Source organism: Toxorhynchites rutilus, chromosome 1, assembly GCF_029784135.1.
Source record: "Toxorhynchites rutilus septentrionalis strain SRP chromosome 1, ASM2978413v1, whole genome shotgun sequence".
NCBI classification, from domain to species: domain Eukaryota; kingdom Metazoa; phylum Arthropoda; class Insecta; order Diptera; family Culicidae; genus Toxorhynchites; species Toxorhynchites rutilus.
In genome coordinates this window covers 29,294,290-29,308,943 of record NC_073744.1, presented here as the reverse complement: position 1 = coordinate 29,308,943, position 14,654 = coordinate 29,294,290, and positions in this window count along the sequence as shown.

Sequence of the window (14,654 nt, the reverse complement as noted above, 5' to 3'; positions counted from 1 at the left end):
AGTCGTTTGTTTATTTATTGTGCTTCAATACGATAGTTTGAGCTGTCCAGTTTTTATAAGAACATTTCAAAGTTCATAATAAGAGAGAGAGAGAGAGAGAGAGAGAAAGAGAGAGAGAGAGAGAGAAAGAGAGAGAGAGAGAGTATTTGTCACTTGTGTTTTAGGTGGTGAAGGCTAGTCACGCGGAATGGAGTATGTTTAATTTCGTATTAATTTAGCTTTTATGCTAACATTTTGAATCTTTTCTTGCTTTTTAGAAAGAAAAGTCAAACAAACAGCAAATTATCCGCCTGGTGCCATTTTTAGAACGAAATTCTGACGTTTCCAGAGAACATAAATTTGTTTATTTGGATTAGGTAAATTCGCTATGCGATGTAATTAAGGACTAAGGCCAATTGAAACGTGGTTAAAGGTCTACTTCCGATTGTCCTGAATGAATATACATTTTTTGTGTCTGTTCTTAGGATTACACTAACAACACTATAAAATGGCAATGCAGGCCACTTAACACTAAACATATCACGAGGGCTCAAATGACCCTATTTCAACTTTTAGTCAAAATTTTCTTGCAAATTACATTGTTACAACATCATTTGCCTACACTACTTTTCCTAAAACATACATCAAATGTATTTTTCAGTGTTTACTCCTCTCTTGTTATTTTTTTTTACTGAGAAATATATGTAATCTGCCCTAACTACCGCAAAGGGTCATTTGACCCTTGCAATCATTTATATGGTTTCAGAGAGATTTGTATGTATGGTTGTGATACAAAACCATTGCATTACACATTTTTTGCTGTTGCTTTATATATTTTGTTGTATTTGTGAATGAATAGTGAATGATCAGAACTAATTGTATTGCTGACTATCCAAGCGAGCTAACAGTAACCATTCCAAGCTACAGTGCTATTTTGCGTGTCAAAAGTTGTAATTTCTATATTTTGCTAATAATTGTTATCCCAAAATGTCGAAATATACAGGAGAAATATGCTATGCCACGTTTCTCAACAAAACTCAATAAATCGAGTTATTGTTCACTAACTATTTATAAAGGGTCACTTGACCTGCTGTGGTAGGGATAGGTATACATGAAACATCGGTACATTTAGTGTTAATAATCTCTTATTAGAAAGAACGATAATTATTCAATCAATCGATTCATTATTATGATTATATATAACATTGATTTGTTGACATTTCGAGTATAATATAATAGCTGTAAAGTTTTTCTAACATTGCAGAGCTGGTTTTTGTAATTCAGACATTCGCAATCGGTGGACAAGACCCGAATCAAGATGATACTTGTAACGAATAAGGCCATTGTTTTTTTTTACGTAATAGATATTTCAATGATGCTGTTTTGAAGACATTCTTTGAATGAAAGAATATTGAAAAAAGTGATAAGTTTCAAACAAGGAAAAAATGAGTCTATCATTGCAAAGCATTCACAAGATACTGTTTTTAAATTTTTCTCTAGTTATTTTTTTATAATTTTGATATCCGTCTAAAGGAAATATTTGTCCATCTCACGATCAGTTTAATCTAGGCTACTTTCATATGGGAATTTCTGAATTTCAATCCTTTTATCCTTCCTGTTCTCGTGTAATGTGATATACAGGACATGAGGTTTGATTGAATTTTTTAAACAGAAACAAATCTTAGAGAATTTCCGATTCGATTGGTAACCACGAGAATTCGATTCGAAATATTTCGAACGACTTGATAAAATTCCATTCTGTATTCCGTTCGAGTTGTTTTTACATTTCATTCGATCTGTTTCGCTTCGAATATTAACATATTAACACTTTCGTCGCCCAGGGTTTTTTTTTTATCTTCGCTTATTTTTCGTCGGCCTATTTCCGCCACTTTAGTGCCAATCACCGACAACAGGGAGGCGACTCCACCTGTTCCTACCTATCAAACTCAACAACTCATGAGCCGGGCCAACTTCTTTTACTTCCCCTCCGAAGGAAGACGTAACCAGAGATTTTTCGCCTCAGAAAATCCCAACGACGCCAGCTGGGATTGAACCCAGGCCGATCGGATTGTGAGGCTGTTACGCTAACCACACAACCACTGGCGCCGTCTCGCCCAGGGTTATCCGGTCGAGTTTCTTGCGGGGCCCAAATTCAACTGTCGGTGCGCTAGAGAAATAAGTGGGCGACGATAATAATAAATTCGGGTTCGATTCAGGACTTCTTTTCTGTTGAATCCGAATGAATTCAACTGACTGCTGATTAGAAAACTTATAGAAATAATTTTTCAGCCAATTGTACATTGTTGTTTTTTTATTAATTCGTTTATTTTTACAGGCTCAGTTACTTAAGTTTAAAGGAGCCGAATTCTTGAATATAATTTTAAAGCTATATATATAAACAATTTTCTTACATCTATGGTTAGTAAGGTGGAAAACCGATTACTCGCGGTGTACTCGAGTTTAGAAGGGTGACATATTTTTAGGAGAAGGATGGGATATAAGGAAATTGTAACAATGTTGATGAGCACTCATTTCATAAATCTATTCGTATATCTATAGTGTATTTACATTTCAACTTATTCTACTATTTATAGCAAGGGGACGAATTACCCGCACAGGAAGGAAAGGAGGGTATAAGGATGTAGGGACAATCACACACGACGATCTATAGCTTTAAGGAAAACATATATATGGGACATGTAATCAAGGTCTAACCGAACCAACACATCTCTCACCGGCACATTGGGCTGTCTTCCTCGGGCCCGAAGGGAGTTTTCTAAATTCGATCTGGCAACAACATATCCCTCGCACGACCAAACAACGTGTTCGATGTCGTGGTAACCTTGACCACAAACACAGATATTGCTGTCGGCAAGATTAATACGAAAGAGTAGCGCATCTAACGAACAGTGATTGGACATGAGTCTAGAGAAGGCGCGAATAAAGTCCCGACTCAAGTCCAGACTTTTGAACCATGGTTTAAGGCTAACCTTAGGGATAATCGAGTGAAACCACCGACCCAATTCATCTTCGTTCCACTTGCGCTGCCAGTTAGCGATTGTTTTTTTACGGACTAAAGAATAAAATTCATTGAAGGCGATTTGACGCTGATAAATGTCGCCTTCAATCGCACCCACCTTTGCTAATGAGTCAGCCCTCTCATTACCCAGAATTGAGCAATGTGAAGGGACCCAGATAAAGGTAATGCCATAACAGCGTCTGGATAAAGCACTCAAAATTTCTCGTATTCCCTCAAGGAAGTACGGCGAGTGCTTTTCCGGCCTCACTGAACGGATAGCTTCGACAGAGCTAAGACTATCCGTTACAATGTAATAGTATTCAACAGGTCGTGAGGCGACGCTGTCCAGCGCCCAATGAATTGCTGCCAATTCAGCAATATACACTGAGCAAGGATTCTGAAGACTGTGTGAGGTGCTAAACAATTCGTTGAACACTCCAAATCCTGTGGACTCGTTTATAGTGGACCCATCAGTAAAGAACATATTATCACAATTGATACCCCCATACTTTTCATCGAAGATCGTTGGAGCGATCCTCGATCGTTGGTAATCTGAATATCCATAGATATCTTGCTTCATGGACAGATCAAAATGCACGGAGGAATTGATGTAGTCAGGGAAACAAACACGGTTGGGAATATACGAAGAAGGATCAACCTGCATGGAGATGAATTCATGATATGAAGTCATGAATCCAGAATGAAAATTTAGCCCGATCAGCTGCTCAAAATTTCCGATCACCAATGGGTTCATGACCTTACACCGGATGAAGAACCAAGGAGATAATAAATTAAAGCGATCTTTTAGTGGGAGTAGGCCTGCCAAAACCTCGAGACTCATGGTATGCGTTGAGGCAGTGTTTGGATTTCGATCAAAATCAAATGATACACAATGTGTCATGCAAGTGAACTCTCACGAACATATAACCAAATATGAGAGGATCATTCAGATACTTGTATGAATGTCAGCAATCACTTTTGTAACATTTAGTGATTAAACTAAGAGAGGAACGAAGACTGTTGTTTGCATATTCGAGTTGTATCAAACATGGCACACTATTTTCGAAGCCTGCATACAAGTTTGAACCGCATATATCGTCTCATTTTACTATAGCGAAACCCACTGCACAGACAAGTGTAAAGCAATAAATGATACAAGAAAATTACGTCATCATTACGTCACCATTTGCGGAGAGCAGCGAATGGGAAAAGAGATAAAACGCGAGAGTTTTTGCTTCTCACTGGAGCGGTGTTGCTAGTAAAACTATGCGGTCTATATGAATATACACATTTCAAGGGATAGCGGCGTTAAAAATGGAAAATATAATCTGACTACCCTTCCCTTAGCCTCTATCGAGCTAAATAATCATATAGTTTGCACTCTCTGAGACTTAAAAATCAGGATCTGCTACATTAGCTGAATATGAATCTTTCGCTTTGCGTTGTCCGTACGATCCTGCTGTTTCATGATGCATGGAGAGGTCGGTATGCATATGTTAGAGGCAAAGAAGAAAACAAGCTTTCTGCACTGAAAGCGTATATGATAGCTTTGCTTGCATGCTGGTGTGCAATGAAGTGCGAGCCGATGCAGAGTTGTCTCGTTCTCTTTTGTGTCGTGATTTGCAGCACATAACAATAATAGAATACCGCTGGGGGAAATGTTTCCTGAAAGATCATATTTGAACGAACGAAAGCGATTTTTTCAATGAGTGGATCATTTGGCAAACACTGCGTTGAGGGCATACATCCCAACGCAATACGGAGACAAAGATACTGAATTCGCTCGAGTTTAATGAGGTGTGTTTTGGCAGCTGATTGGAAACAGAAACTGCCATACTCCATCACTGAGAGAATAGTTGTTCGATACAACATTATAAGATCTTCTGGATGGGCTCCCCACCAGGTGCCGGTAATTGTACGGAGAAAGTTTATTCTTTGTTGGCATTTTTTACTCAGATACCTAATATGGCCCCCCCAAGTACGTTTGGAGTCGAACCAGACCCCAAGATACTTGAATGACATAGCATGAGTGATCGGTTTACCCAAAAGTTGAAGCTTTGGTTTTGCTGGTCTATGCTTCCTAGAAAAAACCACCATCTCTGTTTTCTCCATGGAGAATTCGATCTCTAGCCCAATGGCCCAGGTTGAAAAATTGTTCAAAGTATCTTGTAAGGGTCCTTGCAGGTCGGATTCGTTTGATCTTACGACAGACACCACTCCATCACCTGTCTTAGGCTGCAATTTTGTGTAAGGCAATTGTCGATGTCGCTTACATAGAAGTTGTACAAAAGAGGGCTTAAACATGAGCCCTGGGGGAGGCCCATATAAGAGACCCGACTTACTGCCGAATCTCCGTGAGAAAAGTTCAAATGTTTCTCACAAAGCAAGCTATATAACATATTATTCAATAGAGGCGGAAGACCCCGAGAGTGTAATTTGTCCGACAAAACCTCTATTGAAACAGAATCGAAGGCCCCCTTTATGTCCAAGAATACTGAAGCCATTTGTTTTTTTTTTCGGCGTAAGCCATTTGAAATTCTGAAAAAAGCAACGCAAGACAATCATTCGTCCCCTTGCCCCTGCGGAACCCATATTGTGTATCTGAGAGTAGGCCACTCGTTTCAACCCATCGATCAAGGCGAAACAAGATCATTTTCTCCAACAATTTCCGTATACAAGACAGCATTGCTATTGGGTGGTACGAATTGAAGTCGGACGCGGGTTTTCCGGGTTTTTGAATAGCTATAACTCGTACTTGTCTCCAATCATCTGGAACAATATTATTCTCCAGAAACCGATTGAATAAATTGAACAAGCGATGTTTCGCCACATCAGGGAGGTTTTTCAGCAAGTTGAACTTAATTCTATCCGATCCCGGAGCAGAATTGTTACATGAAAACAGAGCAAGAGAGAATTCTACCATCGAAAACTCGGAATCAAGATCGCACCTACCTTTTGGTATATCTCGAACAATTTTTTGCACAGGAGCGGAATCAGGACAAACCTTCCGTGCAAAATTAAAAATCCATCGATGTGAATATTTTTCGCTTTCATTCGTTGAAGAGCGATTTCTCATGTTTCGAGCCACTTTCCATAATTTTTTCATTGGCGTTTCTCGTGACAAACCTCCCACGAAATTTCGCCAATAAGCACGTTTTTTCCCTTTGATTAAGTTTTTAAATTGATCTTCAAGGGCTAAATACGTTTGAAAATTTTCAGGGGTTCCACGTTTCCGAAAAGCTTTAAATGCATTTGATTTTTCTACATAAAGCTTGGAACACTGGCTATCCCACCATAGATTGGGAGGCCTTCGACGAATAGTGGAACCTGGGATGGGTTTCGTTTGAGCGCGAACCGCGCTGTCATAAATCAAACGAGAAAGGAAGTTATACTCCTCCAATGGAGGCAAACCATCTCTGGAATTGATGGCTAGAGCAATCGCGTCCGCATATTTTTTCCAGTCAATGTGTCTTGTGAGGTCATATGCCATGTTTATAGATTCAGAAGAATTCGACTCAATGGTGATGGAAATTTTGATTGGCAAGTGATCACTACCGTTGGGGTTCTGGATTACATTCCACTTGCAATCTAACGATAGTGAATTCGAGCAAAGCGAGAGGTCAAGAGCACTTGGATTAGCAGGAGGTTTAGGTACACGTGTTGTTTCCCCAGTGTTCAAAACGGTCATATTGAAGCTGTTACAAAGGTCAGATATCAACAATGAACGATTGTCGTCGTACTGTTCCCCCAGGCAGTTCCGTGAGAGTTGAAGTCTCCCAAGATCAATCGTGGCTCAGGAAGGAGTGAGCACATGTCATCAAGTTGTTCGCGGCTAACCGCAGCTCTCGGAGGCCAAAACAAGCTGACAATACAGAGGTCTTTGCCTCTGATGTTTGCATGACAAGCAACAGCTTCGATCCCTCCAATAGGTGGAAGGTCAATTCTAAAAAATAAGTGGCACTTATTGATCCCCAAAAGCACCCCTCCGTATCTATCATCACGGTCCAAGCGTATAATATTAAAATCGTGGAAAGAGATATCATCTCGCGAAGAAAGCCAAGGTTCGGACAGAGCAAAAACATCACAATTGAAGTTATGAATTAAAAGTTTGAATGTATCCAATTTAGGGATAAGACTACGACAATTCCACTGTAAAACAGTGATATCTCCGACCTCTCTATTTGAATTAGACATCAAGAGAGATACTCATTGCAAGGAGGGGCCATGTTTGCATCAATTGTTGCAAAATTGTCTTCAATACTGGAAGCATTGACATGACAATTGTTCTGATGGAGTCGGAAACATTGAAACACTTGAAGATTTGATCCAAAAGGTCAGACAACTTTATAAATCCCGATTGGGAAGTTGAACTGGACGGAAAAATAGGGACAGTTGGGGTTTTTGATGTCCCCTCGAGTGCTGGGTCGTTCGAAGATGAAATATTCCCACGGAAGCCAGGAGGAACCTGATTTTGCTTGTCCGCTGCACTCGATTTTTTAGGCAAGCTAACAGAGGATATAACCGTGGGGACTTGTTCTTGAACTTTGGGAGTGGTCACATTTTTGCGCCGGGGATTCCCTTTGAAAATAAACGGTGTGCCCCCGCTAGCTGTGTCCGCTTCCATTTCATCAACTGGCAACGTGGAAAAGGTATTGTGTGTTGAGATTGGTTGTTGTTGTTGTTGGGCCAGTGGAGAAGCGCCCTTCAAAATTTCCGCAAAAATGCGCTTCGAGCGTTCCTTTAAAGAGCGCTTCTGTTTCTCCCAGCGACTCTTGTAAGTTTCACAAGCTGAGAGCGCGTGTGGGGATCCTCCGCAATATGTACATTTATGTTCAGTCGCACTGCAGGATTTCCCCTCATGTTGCTCTCCGCAAGTGGCACAGCGCTCCTTGTTGGCACAATAATCTGAAGTGTGACCAACTGACTTGCATTTGTTGCAAGTCATGGGCTTTGGCACGAAGAGTCGCACAGGTAGTCTCAATTTGTCCACCATAACGTAGTCAGGGAGGGCGGCACCAGCGTTTGCGTGTTTCCGGTCATTCACGACAACTCGCAATTTGTTCGGTCTAACCCTGCGAATATCAGATACAGAAGTTATCTGGCCAGATCTTTTATGATCTGAATCACGTTAAGGTTTTTTCCTTTCGGTTTTGGCCGGAGGAAAACAACCCACGGGCCAGTTCCAGGTGCATCTTCTGGATAAACTCTGACACGTGGAGTGGAGACAACAGAGGGGGAAGACTAGGACGAGGACGAGGATGAGGATGAGGACGAGGACGAGGATTGGGTTGGATCGGAAGCATCAGAAGAGGGAAGCGAAATCGATGATGGGAGAGGGGGAGTGGAAGTAACAGTGGGTTGAGAAGGGAGGCTTGCAATTTTCTTAGAGGGGGGCTTGGTAGGATGAGCGGATTCGTCCCCAGAAGAATTATCTTCCTTATGAGGGACTCGTTTATGTTTTTTCCCAGATCTTGTATGAGATTCATTATCGGAGATCCTCCACTATTCTCCATTTTACAAAAATTTCTGTCTTATTTCTAATTTATTATTGATTTTAACAATAATCTCAAAAAAAAAATTATGATAATAATATTAAACAATGAACAAATGAATTGAATAATAATATTAATAATAAATATGTGTACCTCAATATATAAGTTGTTCCAATAATGCACTCTACTGCCCTAATCAGGGAGAGACAGAGGCTACGCGCTACGGAGACAATACAATAGCGCAAGAATAGCTTACGCAGCCACGTGATGATGAATCCCGTTTGCGACAGTCACGCGATGGCGATCCCGTTATGCCGTTATTCCTTTGTTCCTTCGTTCCACTTCACAAAAGGTCAGGTCGAAAGCGGACAGCAATGACCTTCACTCGTACACGATTCACTCGTACCAATAGCACAGTAGCAAAAGTGGCAACGCACAATACCGACACTGAACTTTACTCATCAAGAGTTGGATAGCGAATGGATTGTACAGTGTTGCCAATGATAATAAAACATGAAGTTAAACCGAATGTACTTGCTCTATATACTGTATTCGATGACGATGAATAACTGCAACTTTATTGGAGAATATGGAATATTCTTTCCAATCGATTGCGAAAATTATGTGAATATATTATACTAAGAACATATGTCACATTTGTGGGAAAATAATCGTCATAAACTATATCACATTTGGCACCTCCGATTTTCACGTTCATGATTTCATCGTTCTTTGCGCTTGGTAGTTAAAAAGCTAAAAGAAGAAGCAAGTTGGAAGTTTTTTTCCCGAGAATGAGAATAATAATTGCGCAACACGGATAAGCCCCTGTTTACAAAAAAAAAAATTGACAAACATGTGTTTTTTTTCATCCTCAAATTGTTCACCGGACGGCGTAATAGTAAATCTTAAAGCGAGGAAAGTAGTGACGATCAAATAGTGCGAGTTCCGATTAGGATATTGAAGAACTATACGCAAGTGAAGACCTGGACGATATGCTAGAAGAACTGTCTATAGACGACATAAAGATATTGATTTTTCAACAGTACATTTAAAATGTGATTTTTCACAAATAATTATGCTCTACTAGTTAAGCCCTTTCATTTGATACACATATTGATGGGGTTTTGATAAAATATGTAGTCAGCCATTTTGTAGCGGCCGCCAAATTGGATTTCCAAGATCATGGAATACGCAGTTTTATAATGACAGCAGAGATAAAGGCGTGTTCCATATTTCTGATCAATCGGTCAACAGGAAAGAGGTTACATCAATAAAATTTTAACCTCTTTCCTGTTGACCGATTGATCAGAAATATGGAACACGCCTTTATCTCTGCTGTCGTTATAAAACTGCGTATTCCATGATCTTGGAAATCCGATTTGGCGGCCGCTACAAAATGGCTGACTACATATTTTATCAAAACCCCATCAATATGTGTATCAAATGAAAGGGCTTAACTAGTAGAGCATAATTATTTGTGAAAAATCACATTTTAAAGATAAACAGATACAGATAAACATACAAACATATTTGCAATAGGTAATGCTAAATAAAACCATTTAAAAGTACAGTAAAACCTGTTTTTGTGCGGTATATGAAAAGAAGCATATTTGACGAAGTTATCATCCATTTAGTTTTTTTTTCGATTTCGATTTCAGTGCGAAAAAGCATATTTGTGTCTCAATTATCCACTTCTGAGATCATTCCCCTCCTGCCATCAACTGCTCTGAGTTTTTCTAAGTTTTTGCATGACATGATTTCTAACAGCAACACGTTTCGGCACGCAACTAAAAGCACAAAACAGCCACGCGCAACCGAAAAGGCAAACTGTCCTATCGCAACTTTAACGCAATCCGCGCACATCAGGTAATCAAATAGGGATAATCAATTGTAATGATTTTGGAAACCAAACTGAAAAATCTTTTTCTGTATAGCTCTGAGCATTTGAACTCACCCCATGTTTTTTGCAAACCTGGGGTAAGTTGAAACCAGTGACATCGACTATTTTTTAAACATTGCTGCAAATGCCGGACGTTATTTGTCGGTGATTGCTGTATGAATTAATGAAGATAAATTGAAAAAAAAGAATCATTCATTTTTCGTTCCTCAGTATGTTCTACATCATTTATGAATACGCAGACATGATACAAATAAAATTTGTTAATTTTGAAACTAGGGGTCTTTCAAATGATATGTAACGCTTTTTTTTTGACGTAGAACTACGTCTTTCAGGAAGGGTGCAAAATCAGAAAACAGGTCACGTTTTTATGAAATAAAGTTAACGTTAATAACGTTGACAATTTTTCCGTTGAAATATTTTGGTAGTCCTAGACATCACATCAAACGTAAAAGAACGTTCATCAAATTTATTTGTAACGAAGAACATAATCTATTACAAAAATTTCGATGCATTCTAAAATAATATTCGAAGTGGTAAACAAGTGGATTGCATAATATAATTGCGTAGTTCTACGTCGAAAATATGCGGTTGTCTTAGATACAACCCCTTACAATTTTTAATTTTAGACTCCCTCTTCTCTGTATAACATGTAAAAAATGGTCAATCATGTTTTCGTTCTTCTTTATATAGACGTAAAAACAATATTGCGTACGCGGGTATGGATTAGTGTCAGGGGGAAATGGAAGTGTGGATTGAAGTCAGTTGAATGAAGAGGCAGATTTGTATTCATTAGTCGAGTCAGTTAAAATAACCACTGACTGGACTAGTTCACCAGCCATCCTCGCTAGTCAACGCTAGTCAATTCATTTTCTAGTCAAGTCACTTTTTGTTGCCGGCGACTGCCGAAGCAGTTCTAGTCGATGCGAAGCTACTGAGAGTAGACTGCCCATGTTTGTATAGGAGACGTAAACGACAAAATGAACAAAATCGGGGTTTTCGCTGTTTCGCATTCTACAAAATGTAATACGTTTGCTCAACATGCAAACAAACATTTTTTGTTCGAAAACATTTGAGCAATTTTGAAAAAACTTTTCCGAAAAATCACTGTTTGTCCGCATAACAGACGTAGTTCCATACAGCTTTCATACATCGTTCGACAATCAACAATTATAAGTATTATGCGCTATAAGCTAAATCTACATTTGAATCACATTCTTTGTAGAGTCTAAACATGTCTGTCACGATAATGTCTTATTACTTAGTGTTTCCTAATAGATGAATATAAGAAACCATTGAAACGCTGCTCATATAATTACTATTTTCTGTACACAATGAACAAAGAGAAGCAATTGTGTTTTTGATTGTTATAATTACCTAAATTTCTGCATTAAATTTCTGCATAACGAAACAATCAGATCAGTAGTAAAATCCAAATAAAATTGGTTCTTAGCATTATAAATCCTCGGATTCAACATTAAATGATTCCACATACTCAGCATTTACTCCTACCGTTGGAGTAAGTTACTACACCATCTTTATGCGATTGATCGTGATATCGGTAAATTATGTTGCTAAAATTAACAACATTGCAGATTGCCTTTACAAATTTAATTAATTGAAAAAACACGAACCTGCTATTCTTATCATATCCCAGAGTATTCTTAAAGAAAAGTACTATCATAGACTCGCAACAAATCAAGAGCACCCATTTTCAGACATTTCTCTAAATTTTGACGTAGGATTACGTCTTTCGGGAACATATTGGGGTACAAATTGAAAATCGAAAATCAAGCACATCGTGGAAATTGTCCAATTTCAAACGTCCCTTGCTCAGTCATTTCATGATGGATTGATGAAATTTTTGCGTCAATCGATTCCGGCACTCCATAACATTTTTTATATTGAAGAAAATAATATTTGTCATGAAACTAACTATCGAACAATTGAAAAATCTCAACCCCTATCCTAACGGAAATCCCCACTTTTGATTGGTCGAAATTGACGACACATTCGGCGGGTCCCTAACAGAGACATCAAAACCAAGCTGGCTGGGGGAAATCGGCATTGCAAATACATGGAAGTAGGGGAAACTTTTGTTTCTACCGAAATGTATTTCCTAACAGAGACATTAAAACCATGTTGCCTGGGGGGAATCGGCATTGCAAATACATGAAATTAGGGGGAACTTTTGTTCCTACCGAGGCATTAAAACCAAATTATTATCAAAGAGTTTAACGATGTAATTCTTCAAACATATCCAAAACCAGCAGATAACCTAACGAAATCCTACGTCAACTATACGGTCGTGTCTCGGACACAACCCTCTTGTGACTTTTTTCCAAACCTTTTTGATTTTATCCGATAACAACTGAAACTAGTGACGGAGACGTTGTGACTATTATCGGTAAGTACTAACGCTATAAACAGAGCAGCCTGGTGATTACGTCTAGCTATGCGGACAAATGTTCATTGAAACGATTGATTGTTCGCATAAATAGACGCAAGCGTTTTCCAAATGTAAAAAAAATATGTTATAATCCGCAAAATCACCTAGGCCCTCTTTTTGCCGATAATATCCTTCAACTGGACAGATCACTTAATCGGAAATTTGCATGGTTATGCTTGTAGGCCAAAAAACAACAAAAATGCGTTTTCCCAACACTAATGGTGTTGTCGATTACGTCTCCTATGCAATCATGGGCAGTAGAGTCGGTCCTCATTTTTCACCTTCGAAGATTTCGGGCCCTGATGAGAACTAAACATTTATAAAATTGATAGTTTTCGAAACATCCAGTGTGAATCACTATTTTTTATCGAAAGTCATCTGTTATACCTTGAATATGCTGCCAAACAGATTACAATTTAGTGAATTAGTGGTTTTTTAAGATAACTTGTAAGTTGAACTTCGAAAAAATCGTTTCAACTAGCTCCGATATACCTTATATTTTCATGTTTTTGATTATTCTACATAACCCATATTTACATATAAGTGCCTATTCTATCAAATTCCGTTTAAAAATCCTATTCAAATTGATCGAGAAGTGTCACCCAAGTGTCTGGGTGACGGACGAAATAGAAATCCGTCGGAATACAGAATAGGACTAATAGGGCCCCATGTCTATTCTGGATGACGCTCGAATCGATTATCGCATCGATCATGCAATTTCGAATTCATTCGTAACAACTTTTGAAGAAATCTTCATAATTGGGATGAATAGTCTTGTGTGATGTATTTGAGACAATCGCGGGGTAGTTTCTGAAAAAAGTCGACGTTCAGATAAAAATAAGTCTAGAACAGTAATATTGATATTGGGAGGCATTTCGGATTTCTGTATGTACGGATCACTAATGAACAATCTATTATAATTCACAAAGCAAGTCATTATAGAATCAAATAGTTATCCCAGAATCTAATTTAGTACTTCCACAAGCGTCGCTGAATGTTACGCACTTAGAACCTTTCCTCATATTTCTAAAAAAATCCATTTATTCATTACTAGAAATTTAAATCTTTTCTTCGTCGATACATCCACCGGATTTTAGTATGTACTACAAAAAGGCAGTACAAAATGAAATATATAAATGCATCTCATCTGATGGCATAAAATTATTTGCATATTGAACAATCTCTGGAAGATTTTATTTGCATCCAGGATTCTTATCCACTACATAAAACTAGTTTAAAGAAGACACGCTCTCGGTCATTATCGATCTAATATTACCACCACATTCTTCAGCCATACTCAGTATCTAAACTGGTATCGTTTGAGGGGGGAAATGCCTTAATAAAAAAAAACAATTCTGTTATTGATCTAAACTACCGTGTGTACTGTTCTACGGGTCGATCCGCCCGCATCATGGGTTAGGTGTGTCTACTTTACTACTTTGTATTGAATGTGTTCTCCGATTAGCGTCTAATATGTGTCCTCTTAGAGTCTGGAAAAATGTGGTAGCATCGAACAGCATCCGGAACAGAAAAAAAATAGATTTTGGCTATCTACTAACATTTGACCGCCACTTGGGGGACATGGTCTCATGAATATGATAGTGCCCTCGCTGCGATATCGGGGTACGACGTTTATGGGTTCTTCTTCGGGCGTCCTCTTCCACGACCACTGGGAGGGGCATTTGCTTTTGCTTCTGCAGCCGCAGCAGCAGCAGCGGATCTCTTCTTTTTGGGGCGACCGCGTCCGCGCTTGGCCTTCGGTTCCTCGCTGTCCGACGTCTTCTTTGCTGGCGATGCTTTACGCTTCTTCTGGAGAAT